General features: G+C 38.0%; 1 pseudogene; it reads left to right on the forward strand.

The window, feature by feature from the left end:
* LOC124620183 overlaps positions 1-14602 on the forward strand; it is a 350456-nt pseudogene that overhangs the window by 213727 nt on the left and 122127 nt on the right.

Here is a 14602-nt window from a genome sequence, read left to right on the forward strand (position 1 = left end):
ACCATTTCTAATTGATTATTAGAACATTAATGATATGAATATAATAGAGGGAAACATTCCACATGAGAAAAATATATCTAAAAACAAAGATGATGTGACTTACCAAACGAAAGCACTGGCAGGTTGATAGACACACAAACAAACACAGACAGACACACAAAATTCAAGCTTTCGCAACCAACGGTTGCTTCATCAGGAAAGAGAGAAAGACGAAAGGATGTGGGTTTTAGGGAGAGGGTAAGGAGTCATTCCAATCCCAGGAGCAGAAAAACTTACCTTAGGGGGAAAAAAGGACAGGTATACACTCGCGCCCGCACACACACACACACACACACACACACACACACACACACACACACACACACACACACACATGTCCATCCGCACATACACAGACACAAGCAGACATTTTTAAAGGCAAAAAACTCTTTGCCTTTACAAATGTCTGCTTATGTCTGTGTATGTGCGGATGGACATGTGTGTGTGTGCGAGTGTATACCTGTCCTTTTTTCCCCCTAAGGTAAGTCTTTCCGCTCCGGGGATTGGAATGACTCCTTAGCCTCTCCCTTAAAACCCACATCCTTTCGTCTTTCCCTCTCCTTCCCTCTTTCCTGATGAAGCAACCGTTGGTTGCGAAAGCTTGAATTTTGTGTGTATGTTTGTGTTTGTTTGTGTGTCTATCAACCTGCCAGCACTTTCGTTTGGTAAGTCACATCATCTTTGTTTTTTGATTATTAGAACAGAAATATATAATTCTGTTATCAACGAACTGTGACATGGTGTTGTTGTAAACTCATTTTCTTTTAAATTAAGTAATGTATGGGAGGGGAATATAGTGTTACATTTTATTCATGCTGTCATCTCAGTGCTAGAGGAGAAAGTATAAAAGTATTAGTAGGATTATACTAGTGACACTGCTGCTTCAAAATTCTGCAGAGTGCAAATGCAGAGGTGCTTTCCAAACTTGAAAAAAAATGTTTTGACAGGTAAAGGAAAGGATTAATTTAAGAGAATTCAGATAAAAACATTAATAATGTATTATAGTAAACACAAGTAATAGTTGATGGGAAGGTGGAATTAGTACCACTGAGTTACAAATTACTGATAAAGTAGTTTTTATTTGGAGTTATGTGTTCCTCTCATCTCTATAGTTTTATCTTCTTAGTGCATGTTTCTGAAATTGTGATTATTTCTGGTATTTTTAATTCATAAAAACATGCATACTTTTGTTGTTTTGTGCACACCAATGTACATTTTTGTCATGATAATAGCAAAAGACTATTAACAGTAGTCAGCACTGATAGATTATTAAAGAAAATTTATGTTATTTCCTAAGTAGCTTCCTATCATACATATGTACCTTAACAGCATTACTTGTTCAGTAATACAAATATTTTAAACAGAAGGTGCTAATGGCCAAGGCTCTGCAATTATATCATCACTGAAGTCTTTTGACCGAGAAGAACAAAATGAGTACTTTGTACCTATATTAGTGACAGACTCTGGTCATCCTCCACTCACGGGGACCTCAACAGTGAGGATCATAATTGGCGATGTCAACGACAACAAGATGAAACCTGGGAATAAAAATATATTAATTTATAAGTATCAGGTAAAGAATACTTCCAAGCCCTTCCTATTAAAAATATAAGGTGTTGAGTTTCTCTCAAAAGCAAAGAAATTAGGATGGAATGAATTTTGTTGTGGTACGGTTGTGTTAACAACTGTGTTTCATGAATCCATAAGTGGCACATTAACTACAATTCGATATTATATTATATTTCTTCTAATAAGTTTATCTGCCATGAGATTAACAATCAATGTTTACTGCCATGGTCCTTTACGCTAAATAAGAAAGCAAAAAGAAAAGAAATTTCCTCATTGTTAATAAGAACATAGCTTTCACTGCTTTTTTTGACTGATCATCCAAAACGGTAAGTTCCCTTGCTGAATCCTGATGACACTGCTTCTCGGCTGTTATTTTGCATGTAATGCATATAAACATTTGTTATGGCTTGTGATATAGCGGGTGTATCAAAAAGAATCATCTTATTTGGCATGTCTATATTTCTAAAACTAATAAACATATACAATGAATTTTGTTTTTTGATGAACAGGAAACTCACAAAGCTTTTTTTCATAACTTTTCAAAGGTGTTCAATATGCCTTCCTTGAGATGCTCAGCATACGTCAGTGCAAAATTCAAATTGTTCCCTTACTGTGGTGAGCATGTCATGAGTTAAATTTCCACAGCTGCTTTTATGCAATGTCTCAGTTCATTCATTGTTGTTGGTAATGGAGGCACAAAAACAGAGTCTTTCATAAACCCCCACAAGAAATAATCACATATAGTCAGGTCTGGTGACCTCAGAGGCCGGTAATGTAAGGCTGAATCATTTGGTCCAGTGCAACCGATTTATCTACAACTACATCATACTCCGCAAGCCACCCAATGGTGTGTGGCAGAGGGTACATTTGGTACCACTCGCAAATAGTGCGTGGGAAGAATGATTGTCTGTAAGCCTCTGTATTGGCTCTAATTTCTCGAATTTTCTCCTTGTGGTCAATATGCAAGCTGTATATGGCAGGAAGTAATATGTTGTTGACTCCTCTGAAATTTCAATAGTAAATCTCTATGTGATGCACAACATGTCTCATGTAACATCTGCCAGTTGAGTTTGTTTAGCACCATCGTAACACTCTCTCGCCAGCTAAATGATCCAGTGATGAAACACACCACTCTTCGTTCGATCTTCTCTATCTCCTCTATCAGTCCTACCTGATAGGGACCCCAGACAGATGAACAATACTCAAGAATTGGGTGAACAAGTGCCTTATAGGCCACTTCTTTCATGAATGAGTTACATTTCTTTAAGATTCTTCTGATGAATCTGAATCTGGTTTCTGCTTTTCCCACTATCTGTTTTATATGGCCATTCCACTTAAAGTGCCTCTGGATAGTAACGCCTAGATATTTTACAGCAGACACTGTCTCCAACTGTTTGTCATCAATAGTGTAGCTATACAGTAGTGGATTTCTTTTCCTATGCGTGTGAAATACGTTACATTTACAAGGGTTGGAACTTTTAATAGTGGCAACTATTTATTTACAGCTCATACAAAATAGATACGTGTTTCAAAGTTTTACTGGCTTTCAAGGTAGTCACCAGCATTGTGTATAACCCATTACCAGTGATGCAGAAGTCATAGGATACTCTTAGCTGTGCCAGTTGTGTTGACAGTTCGAGTGATGCGGTCTATTGCATGACGAATTTGTAGCAGTTCTGAAGTGAATGCCATGAAGTGTTTCCTTCAGTTTAGAAATCAAGTTGAACTTATGAGTGCTTAAGTCAGGGAAGTGCAGTAGGTGGTACAGCACTTAGCAGCCCCATCAGTCAAACAAATCAATAACAGCTTGCACTGTATGTGCTTGAGCATTGTCCTGCAAAATGAAGGTCAGGTCCTGCAGAAAGTGTCATCACTTCTGTCTCTATGATGTTCATTTTTGGAACACAACCTGTGACCAGCATAGAGACAGAAGTGATGACACTTTCTGCAGGAGCTGACCATCATTTTTCAGGACAATGCTGAAGCACGTACAGTGCAAGCTGTTACTGATTTGTTTGACTGATGGGGCTGCTAAGTGCTATACCACCTACTGCACTCCCCTGACTTAAGCCCTCGTAAGTTCAGCTTGATTTATAAACTGAAGGAAACACTTTACGGCATTCGCTTCAGAACTGCTACAAATTTGTTGGCCAATAGGCCGTGCCGCTCAAACTGTCAACACTACTGGCACTGCTAAGAGCATCCTATGACTTCCACACCACTGGCAACGGGTTATACACAATGCTAGTGACTACTCTGAAGGTCAGTAAAACTTTGAAATGCGTATCTATTTTGTACAAGCTGTAAATAAGTAATTGCCACTATTAAAGTTCCAAGCATCGTATTTACGTTCAAGGTCAACTGCCAGAGCCTGCGCCATTCATCAATTCTCTGCAGGTCATTCTGCAAATTTTTATTATGTGCTGGCATTGCTACTGTGATATAGATAACTGCACCATCTGCGAATAGCCTTAAAGAGCATCCAGTGCTTTCTACTATATCATTTATATACATTGTAAACAGCAACGGTCCTATCACACTTCCCTGTGGTACTCTTGATACTACCTTTACATCTGAACGATTCGTTGTTCAGTAATCCAGTGATTAAAAAATTCCCAAACTTCCAAATGCTAGTGTGTTGGTGTCCCATCCTGTTGGTAAATGAAGTCATTTGAATCAGTCTCTAACTGTGGGAAAAGAAAGTTCTCAAGCATAGCAAGGTATGTGCTTCTTGTAACAGTGTTCTTGGCAAAGGAACATGGACCATACATCTTTTCCCATGAATGTACATGAAACTCATTAAATTTTGGAGAGTTCCTCCCATGTTGCACAGATTCGTGTGGTTGCTCCATACCACATATTCTCTCATTATGACAGTTCACCTTTCTATGTAAATGGAATGTTGCCTTGTCACTAAACACTAAACATGGAAGGAAACTGTCATCCTCCACCTTGCCAAGAATGAAATTACAGAACTCCACACCTTCGCAAAGAGCTTGCAGTAGCTGAATTTTGTATGGTTTGATGTGTAAACATCGACACAACACATGCTAGACAGACATCGAGGGCCTGTTGGGCTGCATGGCAAACAGATTTCTGTGGACTCCTTGTGGAACCATGGCAGATGCATTCAACATCTGTGTCAGACACTTGGGGAGGGCCTAGTGATTTTCCTTTACTCAAACATCTTATTTCTTGGAGTTATTCATGCCATTGTCTAATGCTTTGTGCTATAGGAGGATCCACACCATACCTAGTACAAAAGTCATGCTGAATAGTTATTACTGACTCGCACTGAGCAAATTGTAGAACTCGAAACACTTTCTATTGTCCCAACACCATTTTTACTAGAACTGAAGTGGACACACACTGCTGTTACCTAGCAGGAATCATGTAAAACTTGAGAGTTCGCTCTTTCCAACAGTATGTTCTTCACGCATGTCTCTCAGGTAAAATTGATTTGATTTGATTTTATCAGGGAAACAAAAACAACAATGGTCAAGCCCACTGCTGCCCACACTGAAACAGAGTTAATTGTGTGGTATCATTCCCTATGTCTGTAAAAATAGCCAACCAGTGCCCTTGCACAGTGCAAGGAGATCCTTTACCAGAGCTTTACTAGTCACAGTTTCTTCACGTCTGGTTGATCTGAATATTCTGTGTCTTTTAATCTCCAATGTTTCATATTCGAAGATCAAATGTGATGTGGTTTCCTCACCCACATTACACATCCTGCATTTGAGGTCTTCTTCTATTATCCCCATTGGATGTAGGTATTTTTTGAAGTTCCTGTGGCCTGTCAATAGTCCAACCATGAGTTTCATTTCTCTCCTATTCAAGCCCAGGATTGAGTGACTTCTCTTAGAACATGGCTTCAGCATCAATATCTTGCCATGTTTTTGCTTTTGGACCTGAGCCCAATATTCTGCATGCTGTCTCCTTGTCCAGTCTTGTAGTTTTATTTAGATCATCACTTTGGTGATTGTCAGGACAGGTTCCTCAGATAACATAATAGTTATGATTTTTTTTAAATTGCATGATTCTTTTTGATACACCTTGTATTAATTTAGGTACATGTTCATCAAGATGAACAGAACTGCAATGGTTAATGCAATGTGTTGTGTATAAGTCAGTAGAAATAAAAAGTGTTGCGTCTACTTGTCCTATATAATATTAAAAAAGGTAGGAAGATTTTTCTGTTTAGCAAAAGTGACAAAAAGCAGATACAGAGTACCTGACGGCTCAACACAAAAGTTTTGTCTCAAGTACAGATAGTGTTGAGGATCAGTGGACAAAGTTCAAAACCATCGTACAATATGCGTCAGATGAGTATGTGCCAAGCAAGATCGTAAGAGATGGAAAAGAGCCACCGTGGTACAACAACAGAGTTAGAAAACTGCTGCAGAAGCAAAGGGAACTTCACAGCAAATACAAACATAGCCAAAGCCTTGCAGACAAACAAAAATTACGCGAAGCGAAATGTGGTGTGAGGAGGGCTATGCGAGAGGCATTCAGTGAGTTCGAAAGTAAAGTTCTGTGTACTAACTTGGCAGAAAATCCTAAGAAAATTTGGTCTTATGTCAAAGGGGTAGGTGGATCAAAACAAAATGTCCAGACACTCTGTGACCAAAATGGTACTGAAACAAAGGATGACAGACTAAAGGCCGAAATACTAAATGTCTTTTTCCAAAGCTGTATCACAGAGGAAGACTGCACTGTAGTACCTTCTCTAGATTGTCGCGCGGATGACAAAATGGTAGATATCGAAATAGACGACAGAGGGATAGAGAAACAATTAAAGTCGCTCAAAAGAGGAAAGGCCGCTGGACCTGATGGGATACCAGTTCGATTTTACACAGAGTATGTGAAGGAACTTGCCCCCTTTCTTGCAGCGGTGTACCATAGGTCTCTAGAAGAGCATAGTGTTCCAAAGGATTGGAAAAGGGCACAGGTCATCCCCGTTCTCAAGAATGGACATCTAACAGATGTGCAGAACTATAGACCTACATCTCTAACGTCGATCAGTTGTAGAATTTTGGAACACGTATTATGTTCGAGTATAATGACTTTTCTGGAGGCTAGAAATCTACTCTGTAGGAATCAGCATGGGTTTTGAAAAAGACGGTCATGTGATACCCAGTTCGCGCCATTCGTCCATGAGACTCAGAGGGCCATAGACATGGGTTCACAGGTAGATGCCGTGTTCCTTGACTTCCGCAAGGTGTTCGATACAGTTCCCCACAGTCGTTTAATGAACAAAGTAAGAGCATATGGACTGTCAGACCAATTGTGTGATTCGATTGAAGAGTTCCTAGATAACAGAACGCAGCACGTCATTCTCAATGGAGAGAAGTCTTCCGAAGTAAGAATGATTTCAGGTGTGCCACAGGGGAGTGTCGTAGGACTGTTGCTATTCACAATATACATAAATGACCTTGTGGATGACAAAGTTCACTGAGGCTTTTTGCGGGTGATGCTGTGGTATATCGAGAGGTTGTAACAATGGAAAATTGTTCTGAAATGCAGGAGGATCTGCAACGAATTGATGCATGGTGCAGGGAATGACAATTGAATCTCAATGTAGACAAGTGTAATGTGCTGCGAATACATAGAAAGATAGATCCCTTATCATTTAGCTACAAAATAGCAGGTCAGCAACTGGAAGCAGTTAATTCCATAAATTATCTGGGAGTACGCATTAGGAGTGATTTAAAAAGGGAATGATCATATAAAGTTGATCGTTGGTAGAGTAGATGCCAGACTGAGATTCATTGGAAGAATCCTAAGGAAATGCAATCCAAAAACAAAGGAAGTAGGTTACAGTACGATTGTTCGCCCACTGCTTGAATACTGCTCAGCAGTGTGGGATCCATACCAGATAGGGTTGATAGAAGAGATAGAGAAGATCCAATGGAGAGCAGCGCGCTTCGTTACAGGATCATTTAATAATCGCGAAAGCGTTACGGAGATGATAGATAAACTGCAGTGGAAGACTCTGCAGGAGAGACGCTCAGTAGCTCGGTACGGGCTTTTGTTGAAGTTTCGAGAACATACTTTCACCCAAGAGTCAAGCAGTATATTGCTCCCTCCTACGTATATCTCACAAAGAGACCATGAGGATAAAATCAGAGAGATTAGAGCCCACACAGAAGCATACCAACAATCCTTCTTTCCACGAACAATATGAGACTGGAATAGAAGGGAGAACCGATAGAGGTACTCAAGATACCCTCCGCCACACACCATCAGGTGGCTTGCGGAGTATGGATGTAGATGTAGATGTAGATGTATCTAGTGGCTTGGTGTGAAGCAAAATAATTTTTATTGGAATCTATTGTGGAATTGACTCTGAAAAAGATGACAAAGCTGCAGGCTTAAGTTATCGTAATGGCAAATGAGAGTGTAATCTATCTCCATTAACAGCCCTTCCAGATAGAAACAGGAATAATGTTACACATTATAAATCCAAGGATTGATAATTGCCCAGCTTCAGTAGAAACATTATTTAAAATACTGATAAGTAATTTCATTAAGTGAAAGGATCCTCGTAGGTAATATGCAAAATCTTAAGTATCTCAGGAAATTATAACATTTATGCAAGTAGAACTAAAAATAACATAGATTTTGAATCATTCATTTATCATCATCTCTGTAAAAGATAACTGCTTGTGTTTCACATAAACCTTACCACAGTTACAATGCCATTGGAAACTATGCTGCTTTAATAGCACAAAGAGATGTTTATCGTATGTTCTATGTAATGTAATTATTGCGAGGCTATTAACAAATATGCATGTATATTTTTGTGCATGTTAATGTATTTCCATACTGATATAAAGGATCAAACTCCAGAAACAGATATTGGGAGGATATATGTTGAAGATCCAGATGACTGGGATTTACCAGATAAAAGATTTTACTGGCAGACATATGAACATCATAGATTTAAAATAAATGAGGGCACGGGAATGATTACAATGAGAAGCAGTACTCATGAAGGAATGTAAGTTCAGTAATATCATAATACTTACATCCTATGTCTCTCAAGCATTTATTCAGTTTATGAACTCTGTTTTCCCAATTCTATTAAAATGAATCATAATTTTCAGATATAATTTATTATTCAGAGTCTGTGATCATAGGTACTCACAGAATAACGTCACAGCAAGTGTAACTGTCACTGTTAAGATGCTGCCATATGAAAAGGTTATTAATCCGGGATCTTTAAGAATTTCTGGAATATCTGCTGATGACTTTATAAGAGAGAGGAACTATGTGGTATGTTACATATGTACATAATGTCTCACAATGAACTCAGTGTTTTTTCACTGTAAGTACCTAATCAGTTTTTTGTCTTCCTCAAAATATTCTTTCTCAGGAGAGCAAAATGGGGCTTCTTAAAAGTAGCTTGGCAGCAACACTTAGCATCAAAAAGAAAACTGTTGACATATTCAGCGTAAAACAGCACCAAAGTCATCCACATATCCTTGACACCTTCTTTTCTATTGATGCTTGGAGACTTTATAAGCCTGAGAAAATCAATGCACTTCTACAAATGCACCATGAAGAGGTAATTTGTGTCTGTAGTATGCCTATTGGTGTAATGGACCAACAACATTAAAATTATTAATGCAGATTATTATTGTAATTATTATTATTATTATTATTATTATTATTAATATTATTATTATTATTATCATTATTATTTTCAGTCATACAGTTGCAGTCATTTCCAGTGGATTAACGCTTGTATTCTCATTAAAATTAATATATTCATTATGAAAACATTCTTTAAAAAACCGTTAGGGTGTTTCAGAAAACAGAATTGGCTCCCTTTTTGTATATGACTTCTGTGCAGATGTCCCAATTTGAAAAGCATAATTATAATTCCGCAAACAAAATTTCTACAGCTAACAACAGATACAGGGTGATCATAAAGTTTCAGTTTCAAAACATTGTAAAAAAAGACTTGCTGTTCAGAATTATATCACATTCAAACAGAATGCTGTATTATTAAATAAGAGGGAAATTTTATGGCAACCAGAAGAATTTAATGAAGATTTTCTAACAAGATACACTTCAAATGAACTTATCTTTTTGAATTTTGTAATTATTTTCTCCTGATCCTTGGCAGACATTGAACCACTGCCTTTTTTGATACCTCTGACTGTCTGGAACTTCTGGAGAGCTACTAATGCACAATCACTATTCTTGAAAACGGATTTACCAGCAATGCATAATCCTGCATTGAGACAGTCATTCAGAGCACCTCAGATGCAAACTGAGGAACAGTCATGTACCTCATGTCTTTTATTTTGTGTATTCTGCTGCTTACAGTGCTATCTAGTAGAAAAACTTTCGTTATTTTTTTTTCCAATTACATTTCCCCCCCTCTTCATTAATATCCTGCTCAAATTTGAAGTCATTCTGACCATGGTTATTTTTGTACTGCATTTTGAAAATGGAACTTTAATTACGGTCACCATGCATCTCTTATTAACAATGTAATAGATAATGCCTTTTGTCTGTCACATAAACTTTCTAAGTGAGGAAATTAGCAGTGGTCTTTACCATTCATCCATCGTTTAAAGGTAGTCACCAGCAATAAATTAAGAACTGTCTATCATGACACAATTCACTCATATCTTAATTAATGTATGTAATTGTGGAGATATGCTGCAGAAATAAATCTCAGTAGATTATTGGTAGGACCTACGTCAAATTCATTGTTGTTGTTGTGGTCTTCAGTCCTGAGACTGGTTTGATGCAGCTCTCCATGCTACTCTATCCTGTGCAAGCTTCTTCATCTCCCAGTACTTACTGCATCCTACATCCTTCTGAATCTGCTTAGTGTATTCATCTCTTGGTCTCCATCTACGATTTTTACCCTCCATGCTGCCCTCCAATGCTAAATTTGTGATCCCTTGATGCCTCAGAACATGTCCTACCAACGGTCTCTTCTTCTTGTCAAGTTGTGCCACAAACTCCTCTTCTCCCCAATTCTATTCAATACCTCCTCAGTAGTTATGTGATCTACCCGTCCAATCTTCAGCATTCTTCTATAGCACCACATTTCGAAAGCTTCTATTCTCTTCTTGTCCAAACTATTTATCGTCCATGTTTCACTTCCATGCATGGCTACACTCCATACAAATACTTTCAGAAACGACTTTCTGACACTTAAATCTATACTCAATGTTAACAAATTTCTCTTCTTCAGAAACGCTTTCCTTGTCATTGCCACTCTACATTTTATATCCTCTCTACTTCGACCATCATCAGTTATTTTACTCCCTAAATAGCAAAACTCCTTTACCACTTTAAGTGTCTCATTTCCTAATCTAATTCCCTCAGCATCAACCGACTTAATTCGACTACATTCCATTATTCTCGTTTTGCTTTTGTTGATGTTCATCTTACATCCTCCTTCCAAGACACTGTCCATTCTGTTCAACTGCTCTCCCAAGTCCTTTGCTGTCTCTGACAGAATTACAATGTCATCAGTGAACCTCAAAGTTTTTATTTCTTCTCCATGGATTTTAATACCTACTCCAAATAACTCTTATAACTGCCATCTGGTTTCTGTACAAACTGTAAATAGCCTATCGCTCCCCGTATTTTACCCCTGCCACCTTTAGAATTTGAAAGAGAGTATTCCTGTCAACATTGTCAAAAGCTTTCTCTAAGTCTACAAATGCTAGAAATGTCGGTTTGCCTTTCCTTAATCTTTCTTCTAAGATAAGTCATAAGGTCAATATTGCCTCACGTGTTCCAATATTTCTACGGAATCCAAACTGATCTTCCCCAAGGTCAGCTTCTACCAGTTTTTCCATTCATCTGTAAAGAATTCGTGTTAGTATTTTGCAGCTGTGAATTATTAAACTGATAGTTCAGTAATTTTCACATCTGTCGACACCTGCTTTTTTTGGGATTGGGATTATTATATTCTTCTTGAAGTCTGAGGGTATTTCACCTGTCTCATAAATCTTGCTCACCGGGTGCTAGAGTTTTGTCAGGAATGGCTCTCCCAAGGCCGTCAGTAGTTCTAATGGAATGTTGTCTACTCCCGGGGCCATGTTTCAACTCAGGTCTTTTAGTGCTCTGTCAAACTCTTCACATAGTATTGTATCTCCCATTTCATCTTCATCTACATCCTCTTCCACTTCCATACTATTGTCCTCAAGTACATCGCCCTTGTATAGACCCTCTATGTACTCCTTCCACCTTTCTGCTTTCCCTTTTTTGCTTAGAGTAGGGTTTCCCTCTGAGCTCTTGATATTCATACAAGTGGTTCTCTTTTCTCTGAAGGTCTGTATCTATCTTACCCCTAGTGAGATAAGCCTCTACATCCTTACATTTGTCCTCTAGCCATGCCTGCTTAGCCATTTTGCACTTCCTGTCAATCTCATTTTTGAGACGTTTGTATTCCTTTTTGGCTGCTTCATTTACTGCATTTTTATATTTTCTCCTTTCATCAATTAAATTCAGTATTTCTTCTGTCACCCAAGGATTTCTACTAGCCCTTGTCTTTTTACCTACTTGATCCTCTGCTGCCTTCACTACTTCATCCCTCAAAGCTACCCATTCTTCTTCTACTGTACTTATTTCCCCCAGTCCTGTCAATTCTTTCCCTATGCTCTACCTGAAATTCTGTACAACCTCTGGTTTAGTCAGTTTATCCAGGTCCAATCTCCTTAAATTCCCACCTTTTTGCAGTTTCTGCAGTTTTAATCTACAGTTCATAACCAATACATTGTGGTCAGAGTCCACATCTGCCCCCTGGAAATGTCTTACAATTTAAAACCTGGTTCCTAAATCTCTGTCTTACCATTATATAATCTATCTGATACCTTCTAGTATCTCCATGATTCTTCCATCTATACACCCTTCTTTTATTATTCTTGCACCAAGTGTTAGCTATGATTAAGTTATGCTCTGTGCAAAATTCTTACAGGCGGCTTGCTCTATCATTTCTTACCCCCCAATCCATATTGACCGACTACGTTTCCTTCTCTCCCTTTTCCTACTGCCGAATTCCAGTCATCCATGACTATTAAATTTGTCTCCCTGCACTATCTGAATAATTTCTTTAATTTCATCATACATTTCTTCAATTTCTTTGTCATATGCAGAGCTAGTAGGCATATAAACTTGTACTACTGTAGTAAGCGTGGGCTTCGTGTCTATCTTGGCCACAGTAATGTATTCACTATGTTGTTTGTAGTAGCTTACTCGCACTCCTATTTTTTTATCCATTATTAAACCTACTCCTGCATTACCCCTATTTGATTTTGTATTTATAACCCTGTATTCACCTGACCAAAAGTCGTGTCCCTCCTGCCACCGAATTTCACTAATTCCCACTATATCTAACTTTAACCTATCCATTTCCCTCTTTAAATTTTCTAACCTATCTGCCCGATTAAGGGATCTGACATTCCACGCTTCAATCTGTAGAACGCCAGTTTACTTTCTCCTGATGACGACATCCTCCTGAGTAGTCCCCACCCGGAAATCCGAATGGGGGACTATTTTACCTCTGGAATATTTTAAAAATCATATTATTGAGGTAAAAGCCCTTGTTTCACAAAGCGCCAAGCATCCAGCGCACATTGGTCTGTTGATTACTCATATGATTTTGAATGCATTCCTATTGGTTTTTGAACATTTTTGATCAAATTCTAAATTGATTTCTGAATGAAGCATAAGTTTATTTTTGAATGTGTGCGTAGTGTACATGTCTCTGCCAGGGGAATCCCTGTCGCATCTAGAAATAAACTTTCCTGGAGACAAACGGGGACGGGTCTGAGCAAATAAAGCCTAAAGGGTGAATGACAATCGCTGTTTATGTGGTTGACTGGGTTCGCATATGATTAGTGTTGTTATAATTACTTGCAAATTCCATAGATTCAGACTACCAGTGTGGAAATAAACTACTAATAGGAATAACAGGCAACAAAGAATAACGTATTTTCCTCTCCATGTATCCAAGAAAATGAAATTTTCACAGAAAATTTTTGGCCAGACTGCTACACTACTAAGTGCCAGTTATACAATCCCTGGCTAGCAGCCGCTAATGTTCCATCCTGGGAGTAGCGCAAAAAATGCATTGTATGTACGCATAATAACGCCTAACCAGAGAATAAATGTGGGATAACAAACAGGCGATTGTGGCAGGGTTAGTGAAGTTAACCAGAGAATAAATGTTGACACTGGCAGTAATAGTTACAGAATTTGTGATGACAAGATTCTTTGTTAGAATGGGAAAGGAGAAGAAACGGGGAATCACACAAATTATGGAAGAATATGACGATTCCAAATTTATATAAAAATTTCGTACTACTACTTTTTCGATCTCATGCTTCAGAAGCTAGAGAGTATGAATGAAATGTGAAACTATTTCCTAACATAAAAATTTTTGCTTGTAGTAGGCCTAATAGGCATTTGATATTGGTACTTTGTGAATTATATTCTGTTGTGTTATAAAAATGACAATTTGTGCGAAAACAGTCTTGTTTATTTGGTGTAAGTAACAATTGGTCCAATATTAGGCCTATTTCGTTTTATCTAGCAGACAGTGACAAAATACACGTAATCAGACCGAGAAACCTCACCAGTCTTGGGTACTATTTGTATTAAAAGCTTTTCTAGTATTAGACAACGGCATTTCATTTTTTCATATAGAAAAATGTTGACGCACTTTGATGAGGTAATAGATTCTTTCCCAGAAAGGAAAGTATGCCATATAAAGCTGTGGAAAGATTAGAGAGAAAAAAAGCAAGGACACCAGGATTGAAGAAATGTGTACTGTCTTGCTTGTGTCTTGTCTTTACTCGTTTTATGTATCATACATTTAATTTTATGCCACACAAAACAGCAAGTTATTAGCTAATAGGCAGTGAAGACTGCAAATTTTCTGAAAAGTACTTGTTCTGCCGGTTATAAATAATCCCATCCAGTATATATTGCGAGATTTTTTTAGAGGGGCAGGATG

This window comes from Schistocerca americana, chromosome 6, assembly GCF_021461395.2.
Source record: "Schistocerca americana isolate TAMUIC-IGC-003095 chromosome 6, iqSchAmer2.1, whole genome shotgun sequence".
Lineage (NCBI taxonomy): Eukaryota > Metazoa > Arthropoda > Insecta > Orthoptera > Acrididae > Schistocerca > Schistocerca americana.